Source organism: Gavialis gangeticus, unplaced genomic scaffold (genome assembly GCF_001723915.1).
Source record: "Gavialis gangeticus isolate Ggan-Ray unplaced genomic scaffold, GavGan_comp1, whole genome shotgun sequence".
Classification (NCBI taxonomy): domain Eukaryota; kingdom Metazoa; phylum Chordata; order Crocodylia; family Gavialidae; genus Gavialis; species Gavialis gangeticus.
In genome coordinates this window covers 113084495-113097693 of record NW_017729025.1, presented here as the reverse complement: position 1 = coordinate 113097693, position 13199 = coordinate 113084495, and the positions used below count along the sequence as shown (strand labels likewise).

Sequence of the window (13199 nt, the reverse complement as noted above, 5' to 3'; positions counted from 1 at the left end):
GGAGGGGTGGGGGGGGGCTGGTGGTGGTGGCAGCAGCAAGTTTTACCACCTCCCCTCCACCCTCCCATACCAGGTGCTGGTCCGGCCATTGTGGGTGCACAAATCTCAGAGGGGTTATGGGGGTCACATGTCTTCCCAGTGCGTCGCTTATGGTCAGGCACACCATCCTGTCTCATGACCCCTCCCCTACCCCACATCCACCTGCTTCCCCACACTTGCGGGGAGGGAGGGGGCAGGGGGCAGCGGATCAGGAGTGAGGACCACCAGCAAGGCTGGAGCGGGTTGGGCGTTGCAGCTCGGGAATGAGGGGCACTAGTATATCGGGCTGCTCAGCACTGCAAGGCAACTGCAGGGACAGCTGTAGTTGAACCCATATCGTAGTGAGCAAGGGGAGCTCTGATTTTCCACAATAAAAAAACAAAATGAAATGCCAAGATATAAGTATTTAGAATTTATTTTATTATAATAGAATGAGGCACTAGTAGGCTTCAGATTTGCTTTAAAATTGTCGATATATCAGTAAAACATAGTGGTCAGCTGATATAGATATATAGGGGCATTTCATTTCAGTTGTGGAAAAACATGGATTTTGGCGTTTTTGTCAGGGAATATTGGGTTTTAAAACAGAGAAACCAAAGACCATTTGTATTTAGGAACAATTGACATGGATTCACCAAGGGCAAGTCATGCTTGACCAACCTGATTGCCTTCTGTGATAAGATGACTGGCTCTGTGGATGTGGGGAAAGCAGTGGCCATGATATACCTTGACTTTAGGAAGGCTTTTGATAGTCTCCCACAATATTCTCGCAAGCAAGCTAAGGAAATATGGGCTGGATGAGTGGACTATAAGGTAGATAGAAAGCAGATGGATTGTTGGGCTCAATAGGAAGTAATCAGTGGTCTAGCTGGCAGTTGGTATCAAGTGGGGCCAGTTGAGGTGAATATGTTCATTAATGATCTGGAAGATGTGATGGAGTGCACCCTCAGCAAGTCCGTGGATGGCACCAAGCTTCAAGGAGTAGTGGATATGCTGGAGGGTAGGGCTACGATTCAGAGAGACCTAAACATATTGGATGATTGGACCAAAAAAGATCTCATGAGGTTCAGTAAGGACAAATGTAAAGTCCTGCACTTAGGATGGAACAGTCCCATGCACTACCAGTACAGGCTTGGGGGCTGACTGGTTGGGCAGCACCTCTGCCGAAGAGGACCTGGGGGTTACAGTGGACAAGATGAATATAAGCCAACAGAGTATGAATATGTTCCCTTCCAAAGAAGGTTAACACCATACTGGCTTGCATTAGTAGGAGTATTGCCAGCAGATTGAGGGAAGTGATTATTTCCCTCTGTTCAGCACTGGTGAGGCAGCATCTGGAGTACTATGTCCAGTTTTGGGTCCCCACTACAGAAAGGATGTGGACAAATTGGAGAGAGTCCAGTGGAGGTCAACAAGAATAGTGAAGAGGCGTGGGCATGTGACTTGAGAGAGGCTGAGGGAGCTGGTCTTATTTAGTCTGGAGAAGAGAAGATGGGAGAGATTCATGAACAGCCTTTAACTGCCTGAAGGGTGGTTCCAGAAAGGATGGAGCTATACTGTTCTCAGTGGTGGCAGATGACAGAGTAAGGAGCAATGGTCTCAAGTTGCACCAAGGGAAGTTTGTTAGATATTAGGAGAAACTTTTTCACCAGGCAGTTATTGGAGCACTGGAGCAGGTTACCCAGAGAGGTGGGGGACTCTCCATCCTTGGAGGTTTTTAAGACCCAGCTAGACAAAACCTTGGCTAGGATGATATAACTGGGTACAGTCCAGCTTTGAGCAAAGGGCTGGACTAGATGACCTCTTGAGGTCCCTTCCAACCCTAATTTTCTATGATTCTGTTTGTCAAAGGATGAGTTATTTGAGTACTCCAGAGTCTGTAGGGGTGTATTCTTGATCTCTGCATATTATTTAGTAATATTATTTAGCTTGACTGTCCTATTTCCCTAGTTTAAACTTATGCAAATCCTAAATGTTAAAAAATAATTGGCTTTTCATTTGATTCCAGTCTTTCTAAATAAGAGGGGGTCATCATGAATACCACATTTCTGTGTGTATTATACTTATTAAATATCAAGTTATTGTTATTTAAATGACCATTTGACTAAATTATGGAGGTGATTAGCCATGTTAGTCTGAAGCCAAGCAGAAGCTAGGGCAGGGTGGCACCTTAGAGATTAACTGGTTTAGGGAGGCATGAGCTTTCATAAGCAAAACCTATTTCATCATATGCTAGGAATGGAGTCCCTGCCATACCTTCCTTTTAACCAGATGTGATGTAAAAGAAATGGGTATGCAGTAGTCTGATATTTTTGAGGTAACCTCTTTGTTATGGTATGTCACTGAATCTTCAGACAAAAATATATTTAAAAACACCTGAAAATAGCTTCAAGTTTTTTAAAGTAATATTGGGTAACTCTTTTATAGGTGGGGCGTTTTTTTAGTTAGATGTACATTCCAGTATTTCTTCTTTTTAGAAAAAGCCCCTTATCAATGTAGCCCTGACATGAGTTAAGCCTCCTCTATATTTTACTTCTGTTAGTATGCACAAACCCAATTACCTGTCAAGTGATCTGTAATTAGTTATGATTGCTTGTTAATAGTAGGGAATAATTAGCTGTTAAACAGTGGTTTTAAGGAGGAGAATCTAGATAAATCCTACACCTGTATGGAATTATCATTAAAGTAGAATTCTAATACCCAGGCTGCTGCAGGACAGACCAATTTAACAAATTAAGTGGAAGAAAATAATTTATTTTTTATTATGTTCCGAATTAGTCTACTGTATCTTTTAGTTAAAGTTGTGCTAAGCATCATAGTCTTTATCAGTTTTACAAGAAGTAAGACATTAAATGTGGAATCACTGCTAAATTATATTTTTGAGGGAGGACTATTGCCCATTCTATTCAAATACGCTGGCCAGTGTCTTAAAAGAGGCAGTGAAATAGATTGGTGTGGGTAGGTCAGGGGTGGGCAAAATGTGGCCCAGGGGCCAGATGCGACCCACCAGGCCATTCTATCTGGCCCATGGGGCCCCTAAAAAACTTAGAAAATTTAATATTAATCTCCCCTGGGCTGCCTGTCATGAGGCCCTTAATGGCTTGCCAAAACTCAGTAAGCGGCCCTCTGCCCAAAATAATTGCCCGCCCCTGGTGTAGGTGGAAGTGTGTGTAAGGGAATTATTTATTTTCACTTTTTTTCTTTCTTTGAAAAATCCTTTCCACAAAATTTGGGATTAAAGCCTAATGATAAATTATTGTTGTGTGACTGCAATACTTTGTAAGGGCAGGCTAATAAAGAGTAACAGTGACTTGTTAAAAATAAGTCAGTTTTCTTAACTTCTTTGGGTATGTTTCTATTGTCTTATAAGCAGAGGTGACAATAGGTGTATTTAACGTTTCAGGGTGATGAGGTATATGTTGGCATTTGTTGCTTACAGTTATTTGGGGAAATGTTATCATATGACAGTACTTTAATCTTTTCTCTCAATTTTCCCTGGGAATCGAAATGCCTTATGTGCAGTTTTGGGGAATAACATCACTTGTGAAACGCCTTACTTTCTTACTACTTGGCCACATTACTACAAATAGTATCTAGAAATGTGAATAAAACTTCTGTTATTCACTTGATTTTGAGATGAAAGTAAATTAATTTTTAATTCTGTAACTGTGTAATTTTTCAGTTTCAGTAGTCTTAAGATTGCTTGGTTTCTGACTTGGCTTCTGACTTTCTGATATTCATTTAGAATAGCTGACTCTTTGTTTTATTCAGTCTTTTGAAATTTACAATACTTTGTTTACAAACAAATTTAATTTTATTTCAGGAGTTGGCAGCCTTTTAGAAAACTGCCAGCTGAGTGTATTTAAAGTGCTGTCAGGCATATCTATTTAAAAAGAATTGTAGGTATTAGATTTTAGTAGACTGATTAATTGCCTGTACTTGATTCTGGCTTGCTCCTTTCCCTCCACTTGAAGGCCAGTAAAGTAAAACTACTGATGGATTGAAAAATAAAAAAAATCATATATCTAATGAATCTATGAATTATAACAAAGTATAGAGTGAAAATAAAGGCCTGCTCTGGTGTGTGATAACACTGCTTTCCTTTCTTGGGTGTATGGAAATCATTGATCAAGTGGTGGTAAGTTTTTAAAGGAGAAAAACTTCATGATTCCAGCATAAAAGTTTTGTTGTTAAAATAGGTCAGGAAATGCAAATATTCATGTCCTTACATCAGTGTTCAGTTGTTAAATGTCCTACAGAGAAATCTCAAGTCGAGAGAGAATCTTAGTTAACAGTATACTAACAGTTTTTAAAAAAAAGAATTGTACCGTACCTCTCTATTTAGAGGCTTTGCAACCTTTTGTAGGCTATATGAATAGAGCTGGATACATCACTGAATTTTTATCATGTGGGATTACCTTCCTAGTTCAGAGTGACAAGGAAATACTGTGATTACTATATGTGCATATTAGAGATTGGGCAGTCTTAATTTTATTGATTCTACTCTGCTAGACCACTAAAAATAATTTACTATTAAGGTGTAGTAGTTTCAGGATTTCATTTGTCTGCATCCTCCAAGATGAACTGAGATGCTGAAAATCATTTTTATATATTTTCATAGTTCATAGGTTTCTGATTGGTAGTCAGAATAAGTAAATTATAACCTGTTCCCTTAGTGCCTATAATTTATATAAAACCTTTTTTAGAAATATAACCCGGTTCCTTTCTTCTCTCTCTAATAGTTTGCCTTGTTCAGAATGTAACATGCTCTAGTTGCCATTGAAATGCATTTTTTTTCATGTAACTGTAGTCTGTTGGATACACACAAATAAATTGCAGTGGTCAAGTATATCCTATCCTGAATTTTCAGATCACTGTGAATTGGTGTGTGCTCAGAATTATGGACAGTTAGAAATAATAACTTGCTATTACAAAGGTCTCGGTGGTTTACAAATGGTAATTCCCATACTACCATAAAAAGTTAAGTAGATATGTTCAAACCTCTTTGGGCTGCATTTGATCCTTGCCTGATCAGAGATTACCAGAATAATGTTATGATGCATGTTTTTTATGATTAAAAACTTAAGCTGAATATCAGGCTAGCTTAACAAATTGTTTTTGATTTCTTTGTAACCGACATTGACAATAAACTTCTTAAATTTTCTAGTCCATTTTAAGTTCTTTTCTAGCCCATTTTAAGTAGAAATAATACAAAGCATGCTGCTTCCCTCTTACATTTATGAATCTATGTAAAGAATGGAATTATTTTGGTCAAGATATAGTTTGAATCAGAAAACATCTGTTATAATACATATGTCCAATACAAATAGTATATTTCTGCCTTGGACAGAGGCAAGGTAACACATTTGTTAAAGGTGAGTTTTGTTTATTTTTCACTTAGACTAGACATTCTTGTTCTTCATATTCTAAAAAGTGTATTATATGCCTTTCAAAAACTTACAGGGTCCTCTGAGAGCCTCTGATTCCCTGCACCTAGCAGCCCAGCCAGGGCCGCTAGGCAAGGGGTTTAAGGCAGGGAAGCTGGGGAAAGCTTCCTTGGTGCTCTGTAAAACTCCCTGTGCCATGTTACCCACTGTATGAGGCATGAGGAGCTGGGAGCTTCTGGCTTCCCAGCTACCTGTGCCCCACGCTATGAAGCAGTGCCTGCAGATGGGGAGTAGGGAGCACCACAGCTGCTACTTCTACAAGTGCCCCAGTAACTTCAAGAATTGGGTGTGCAGCTGGGGCCTCCAGCTGCTCACCCATCTTTTAAAGTCTGGGGTGGAGTGAGCTTGAGATTGGGGGAAATGCTCCTGATGTTCATGGCTTTTTATAGTTAAAACTCATCATTGGATAACTTTTCAGTGTTCATTTAAAGCCTAATTCTTTTAGCTGAAACTAATTGACCTCAGTTTCTTGTTTTTCATGCGACTGAATCCACAACGTAGACAGTAAAGAGGTCGTTTCAGGAAGTCTCTGCCATCATATCTTCCCCTTGTGCCCCTGCCACTTTTTCTGCCAGCATGGTAATACCTACTAGCTACAGAAATATATTCTTTTGAATTTTAAGGTGCGCACAATTTTCTGACACTATTGAAGAAAAAAAATAAAATTTACATGGATACACCCTCTGCATATTAGAACAACTGTATTTATATAAAAAGTTTTCTGCAATTACGTGCTATGCACACAACATCATGAATCTCCTGTTGATTGTATGAGATGGAGGAGTCTTCTCTTTAACTTTGACTCTCCCAGCTAATAACATCCTCTGTTTTACTGAGCTTTTTAAGGATCCTTCTTCCCACACTTGCCCCCTGCCCCCAGTGAGTACACCAGAGGTCTCTGTGTTTTTTACTGAATCCCATGTCTCAGTAATTCATTTATACAAGAGAAGGAATGGTGTAGGCTACACTTTCTGTTGGCTTCAGCTGTACCTAACCATTCACATACCATTTCTGATAAAGATTTTTAAGTTTATTTTTAAACAGCTTTCACACAAGTGTCCAGTGGTTGGAAATAATTAGGTTTGTTTTGTGGTCATGCAGTGTTTGTTTGCTTATTTGTTTTTTGGGTGTTTTTTTTTTCCTTACCTACTTGCATTGTGTCCTTGTATAAGCATTCACTATTACATTTTACTGTTCGTTTACTTTTATACTAGCCTTAAGGTTTTACTTTTTTAATTCAAATATAAGACTCAGGCCACCTTTAAAAGAAATTAGTGTGTCTTTAAATTGTCAGGAATACAGCAGGTAAGTGATGGATGGGTAATGAGATGCAGGGATCTCTTGCTTTCCACACTGGAAGCTAGAAATGGATCTCTTCCAGTGGAGCTGAAATCACAGACTTCCCCTTATGCTAAAATCATGGAAAACATAGGTTAGTAGCCCAAATTCAGTTCAGCTGAGAAGCATTGCCTGCACTTGATATGATAAGAGGTTGTATTCTGTAGTACCAAGGATTCTCCAAAATTACTGAATCTTTGCAACTTTCACTGGGGCTTTTGCTCTCCAAGGTGCAGTTGAACAGATGTAGCACTTGAAGAACTCTGACCATGCCTTAGTTGGATCTGTCTTGCCCTGATCTATATAGGTCAGGTAGCACTTGAAAGCTGCCTCATCAACAGTGATCTTTTGTAGTTAAGGTTTATGGAGACAGATACTTCCCTTGACATACAAACAAGAATGGAACAGCAATCACAGATCAGGGATTAAACACTTGTATGAGAAGGCATGGTAGTCTATCTACTTTCTTCAAAACCATCCTATATCTGTCACAGTAAACTTAGGGAAAATCTTATAAACTTTTTTCTTATTTTAAATTATTTGGGTAGTATGATTCTCCTGCCCAATATAAACCTTAAAAAGCAAGGAAACTATTAGAAATATTTAACTGTATCCTGATGCCCGTGTAATGTCTATGCCAGATTTGATATAAGCCAAAAAGGGTTATTTTGACTTCCAACTGATAGAAAATATTACAAATACATTAATACGAAGAAGTCCCACAACCACATAATGTTCCTGTGTATGTACACAACACGTGTAATGTCAGCTGTGTTTCGATTTGTCTAGCAGTCTACCTAGTCAGGAATCCTTTATCAAAGTAGCCAGCATCAGAAATTTTGAGGGAGGGTACCAAAACCCCTGTTTGGGAACATTTGGCACAATACTGCATCCAACAAAAGTCCTAATTTTGTTTTCTAGCATTTAGAGACTGGCTTAAACCTTAAAGTCATTTAAGATAAGTTTCAATAAATAATTTACTGCAGGCTAAAAGGGGATGGAGGTTTACCGTATGTCAGCTGCTCCATAGTAACTCCTTCTGCATACACTCTTACCAAATGTAAGTGGAAGTTCAGTGAGAGGGCTAAGTTACTCTAACTTAGCTTCTACTTCTCATAGGATAAGAACAAAGCAAAAGTGATGAAGCATGCCTTCTTTTCTCTCATGGTGCATTGTTTGCATGTCCAAACCCTCAGATCACTTATTCATAATGAGTTTTTATAAAACTGTTTTTTTCTGCTGGATTGAGACTGAGGGGGAGCATCTTTAAAAATAAATAAGTGAAAATGCAAGACTTGATAATGCAGTTTTATGTATAAAATTAGGGATGATAGGATAGCCCTCAATTGAAAGCAGGTAAGTGACACCCAGAACCTGTAACTTTTTTAATAGAAGTGACATGACTGTTAAAAGTTCTTCCATCTCTCTTCAGAAAAAAAAGGAATGCCAGTTGTGAAGGAAGTGTGACTTGCTATACATTATTAACAACAAAAGTAATATATTAAATAGAACGATTCATGTCTTTTCCACCCATTGCATGCCTGCCCCCCTCCCCCTTACTTTCAAGACCTAAAATGCTGTTGTAGTCAGCACTTGATAAATCTTCCAGCAGGTTGATTAGCCAGACTATTTTATCCTGATTATAATAATGTGTTGTTACAGTTCTTTGGTGCACTCCCTCCAGCTGTGCTCCATAGTCTGCTTCCCTTATCATGGAGTAAATGTGCACTTTCTCCACCTGAAGTTGAGCTTCTATAACTAGTATGATTTTATTTAAATGAGAATAGAAACCTTCAAAAAACCTCCATTAATTTCTTTAGGTGCACCAGCCTACACTTTACACCAAGGCTGGGCAAAATATGGCCTGTGGGTCAGATCTGGCCTGTAGAGATTTTTTTGCCTGACCCATGGTGAGCCCCTCAGCCGTGCCGGGTGGCTTTGGGCCACCCTTGTCTGTGTCAGCCTGCGGATTGCCCTGGGATGCCTCCATAGTGGGGGCAGCCCCCAGCCCTGCTGGCTCAGTGCTGGGCAGAGCAGAGTGAGGGCAGTAGTAGGAGCCCTGGTGAGGATCCTGAGACTGGGTAGGGAGCTGTATCCAGGGCCAGGGGCCAATCTTCATAGAGTCTCAGACACAGCGCCCTCACTGCTGCTTTCATTACTGGCCCTGCATTTTTCTGCCCTATGCTGAGCTGGTGGGGATGGGGGGTTCCACCGCTGTGTAGGCATCCCAGGGTAAGCTGCAAGCTGGCACAGGACAGGGAACCCAACGCCACCTACCTCCCTGGCCCCGGTCCTGGCTGCTGCAAGTGGTGGGGCATATAGTCACTGCCGGGTCCACCTCCCTCTCAACTCCACCAGTGGGCTACAGGCTCCAGGCCAAGGGAGAGGATGGGTGAGGGGAGAGGGAAGGGAGGCTAAGTTCCTTCCAGTTCTTCTCCACAGGGCTTGCAGCCCTCTTCCATTGGGCTGCAGCCGCCAAGTGAGGCCTGGCGGTGGCTTCCATCTCTGCCCTGGACCCACACTGTCACCTGCCCAGGCCTGGGGAGCTACTTCCAGGCTTGGGGCTGGGATAATGGGGCGGTGACAGTTGGGGGCTGGGATGGGCCAGAGCTGTGATCTGCCTTCTGCATGCCCCTGCCCAGCAGAGGAATGTGCGGGCAGCGGGTGAAGGGGATATAGAAAGATCAAAATAATGTTTAAGGGTTGGAAGCTGGTAGAATATCACCATTGGAGTAAGGGGTGAGAGAAACAGACCAGGCTTTCTTTCACCCAGACCACCAGCATGTGTCCCCCACATGTTCCTTTCTCTGTCCCCAGCTGGGGTTACATCGTAGAACAGAGGCTCCTGCGTTGGGGCAGGCTTCTCACAATCAGTTCTGAGATCCAGCACATGGAACTAGAAGCCTATTTTCCCATGCTCATCCAACCCTCAGGGTAAGATCCTTCTCCTTGTGTTACCTAATGTAATTAGTTTTCTTACTCGAGTACTAGTATGTTGTGCAATGCTGAGGTTTCTGAGTTCAAACCATGATGATAATGTTGGGGGAGCTCTTAGTTATACGTTTCCTTTTTAAACAAAAGATACAAAATATGGGTGCTTGCAGACATTCTGGGGGGAACAAAAAATGGCGCACGTTCCTGTGTCAAGCCCCACACATGCCCAGAAGAACTCTTAACATGTCTTAGTTGGACCTGGCTTGCCCTGATCTGTATAGATCAGGTGCTTTAATCACCTTTTGGTGCTGTTATCCAACAGCTGATCAAATCATCTTTAGATAAAAGTGCCAGAAAGCTCAGCTGAAGCACCTGTTTTTTTACAGATGCTGCAAAGATAGGTCTAACTAACATACTGCTGCTTCTGGTAAAGTGTGGTGTTTGTGGTTTTTTTAATGTCTGCAAGCAGCCTATGTTTGTAAGTGATTTACTTCATTTTAAGTACTCAAAATTTTAAATGCTAGATGTATGGTCCATCACACAATCTTAATTCCTGTCCTCATACATATGCATTGTACCATAAAATCTCACTTTGGATTTGAGTAATTTTCTCCCTCTTCTTCCCCCTCCTCCCCACTCCAACATGTGGGAGTGTGGAGGGAGGTGCTTTGTCTTGTATTTGAGTATCAGCCCAGGGCAGACAGTGCCATAGCTCTGGCTTCAGCCTGGGGCTAAAGCCAGAACTGAGTTGTCACCCTGGGCCAGGGAGGCTCATGTTATGGGGACGGGGTCTGCAGTGGGGGTAATGTGGAGGAGACCGGTGGGGAGGGTCTGGGGGCCCTGGAGTGTGTGACTAGGGCTGGAGTACAAGGCAGCTGTACAGCCTGCCCTCCCGTCGTCTTCCCTTGCTGCTTGCTTTCAGCTCCAGCTGCAATTGTCCCCACCCAGCTAGGCCCAGAGCTAGCTCTGCTGCTTCTCTGCTTGTCCAGGCTGGACCAGAACCAGGGCTGCCACTGCTGACTGCACTGGAGCTGGAACCAGAGCTGCTGCAGTAGATGGGCAGGTTTTGTATGGGCCAGGGTGAGGTGTGGGGTGGAGGCAGGCGTTTGACATGGGGAGGCTTGGGGGAGACATAAGAGGAAAAGGTGGCTGTAGGGGCAGGCAAGGATAGCAATGGGCAGGGGTCTGGCCCGTTGCTCCCCTGTTGCTCTTTCCCTGTCACAGTGCCAACAAAACGATAAGTTTTCCATGTATAAATTCTAATTATTGGTGGAGGGGGGTGGTCTTAAATTCAAAGTTGCCTTGGATTAAGGTAAATAATATTTATACTTTCAAGGTCACTTAGCTGTCATTTTCACAGGACCTTGCATTCTTCAGTGTATAAGAATAGATAGAAGGGATGGATGGAATTCAGGTTCTCCATACAACTGTATATACAGAATTCAGTCTCAGAGCAGATAAGAATTTTCAACTAAGATATTTTTAAATGTAGTTCTTATCTGTATACCAAAGTGTATATATCAGGGTTTTTTGACAGAAAGAAAATGTATTCTCATTTTTGGCTCTTGTTTATTTTTCTTTTTTCTTTCAATATGTTTGATTGTAGGAAAGTATTTTGTATGTATTGTTCCTGGGAAGATGCATATTGTCACGTGCAACAAAGCTTGACTTGCTAAGATTTTTTTTATGTTAACTGGGTCTGTTTAAAAATTGATTTTGAAAAATCCTGCTTCAAAAAAACAAACTAAAGTTCTTGAGATGACATTGGCACGTACAATTCCAGTAACTTGTATTGTAGATAGGTAAAATGGAGTATTTAGCTTTCAATTAGTATGTTTCTTACCATGTAAACTTTGATAATATTGCTTTTTTTATATAATGAAGCACAAATATAAAAACTAAAAATTTAGGGTCCTGTAAGTTAAACCTCTGCAGTATAAATGTAAACCTAGGTGTATGGTATATGTCCTCATTGAATGCTGCCTGCTTGAACAAGTTAGAAATTGTAAAAGCAAGTTGTCTTTCACTTGGCAAAAATTAGATATACAAGCACTGAGGGGAAAATATTTTTGTTGACACTTGTGTAACGTGGCGTGTTAGTTGCTTTGGAGATTCTCAAGCATTCCTTCTTAATACAACTTGAAAAATGTTTAATGAAACTGCTAGCCATAAGCCTAAACCTGCAAGCCAGAGGCTAATATGAATGAGAGTATAGTATAGGGCAGGGCAGGGCAGTGCCTCAGCTGCTGCTCATAGCTCTTGCAAACAAGGTTAGTGTCATTTAAAAGACAGGTCATAATTGGTCTTGTCAAGTGTGTGATCTTGCAAAATACTTAATTATTAAATAGTGTTCTGGTGACTAACCGCAGCACCCTGCATTTCAATATCTAGAAGACGATTTTTAACTGTAAAAAAAATAAATACAAAAATGTAAGTTAAATGATGCTACCACTATTTTACTGCACAGAAAGTGTGCTTTGAGGTCTACGTACAGAAGAGTGCTTAATTTTTTCCCAGCGGAACTTATGCTTCACTTATCTGTTGAATGTCATAGTACTTAATATTACAATGCCCATGGCATTTGTTTTGAAGAAATGCTGTGCTTATTACGTTGTTATAGTGTGGATTGTGCTTTAATTGTATAGGGGTTTTTAGAAATTTGGGATTCAGAGTTAAGCACTTGCATCCCAGAAGATCTCAAACACTTTGTCTTGGGAGGGGGGCTCCTTAAAGATTTTATTGAAATTAAGAATGGTTTTGCCACACATCTTGTTAAACAGGTAGCACAGGATTTTTTTTTTCTTTTTAATTAAGCTAGACTTGTATCCTTTGCTATAGTAGTGATGGGTGTGGAGGTTTGTTCACAGATGAGTTCCGTAGATGGGAATGCCTAAAGCTACAACTGAGAAGTCATACTGCATTGGTTGCCAACCAAAAGCAAACTATTTGAGATGGGGGATGGGAGTGGGGAGTATGAATGTTCTTATTGTGAAATTTTGGATCTGTTCCTTTTAGCCCCTAGGAGTTTGACTTCACTTTTTTTTTTTTGAAGCGGTAATTAGAAATGCATTTGTTTGTGAGAAGCTTGGCCCCTGCACCATTGAAGAGTCAAATTCAGGCCGTTGTGAATGTCTTGGCTGGCCATTTAATTTTTACTCAATGCTGTTGTGTCAAGCAAAAATGCTAGAATACCACTGATGCTGCTTACCAAGCTGCAACCACCATATCTCTTCAAAAGGAAGTTATTTTTTTAACAAGTTTGCATGAGTGATTAGTATGAAAATCAGAATGTTGAACCCTTTTGTAGCAATTGAATTTAGCATCCTAAAAAAAAAAGTTCAGACACGTAGTTGTAAACAAGAGCATGCACAGTAGCAGCACTATCAGTGGCAATACACTATACAACTAAGACTAGTTCAGGTAAATGTTTTAACCCCCCCC

At 40.8% G+C, this 13199-nt stretch overlaps 1 protein-coding gene across 8 annotated transcripts in view; it reads left to right on the top strand.

Annotated features, from left to right (window-relative positions):
* The window catches only part of PPFIA1 (PTPRF interacting protein alpha 1), a 103921-nt gene that overhangs the window by 10241 nt on the left and 80481 nt on the right, over positions 1–13199 (top strand). Inside the window, exon 2 of one of the 8 annotated variants that reach the window (XM_019519436.1) lies at positions 9642–9758. The exons of the other annotated variants lie outside the window; for them this stretch is intronic. The gene's annotated coding sequence lies outside the window, so the exon portion shown is untranslated. The remainder of the gene's footprint in view (positions 1–9641; positions 9759–13199) is intronic. 8 annotated transcript variants of the gene reach the window in all.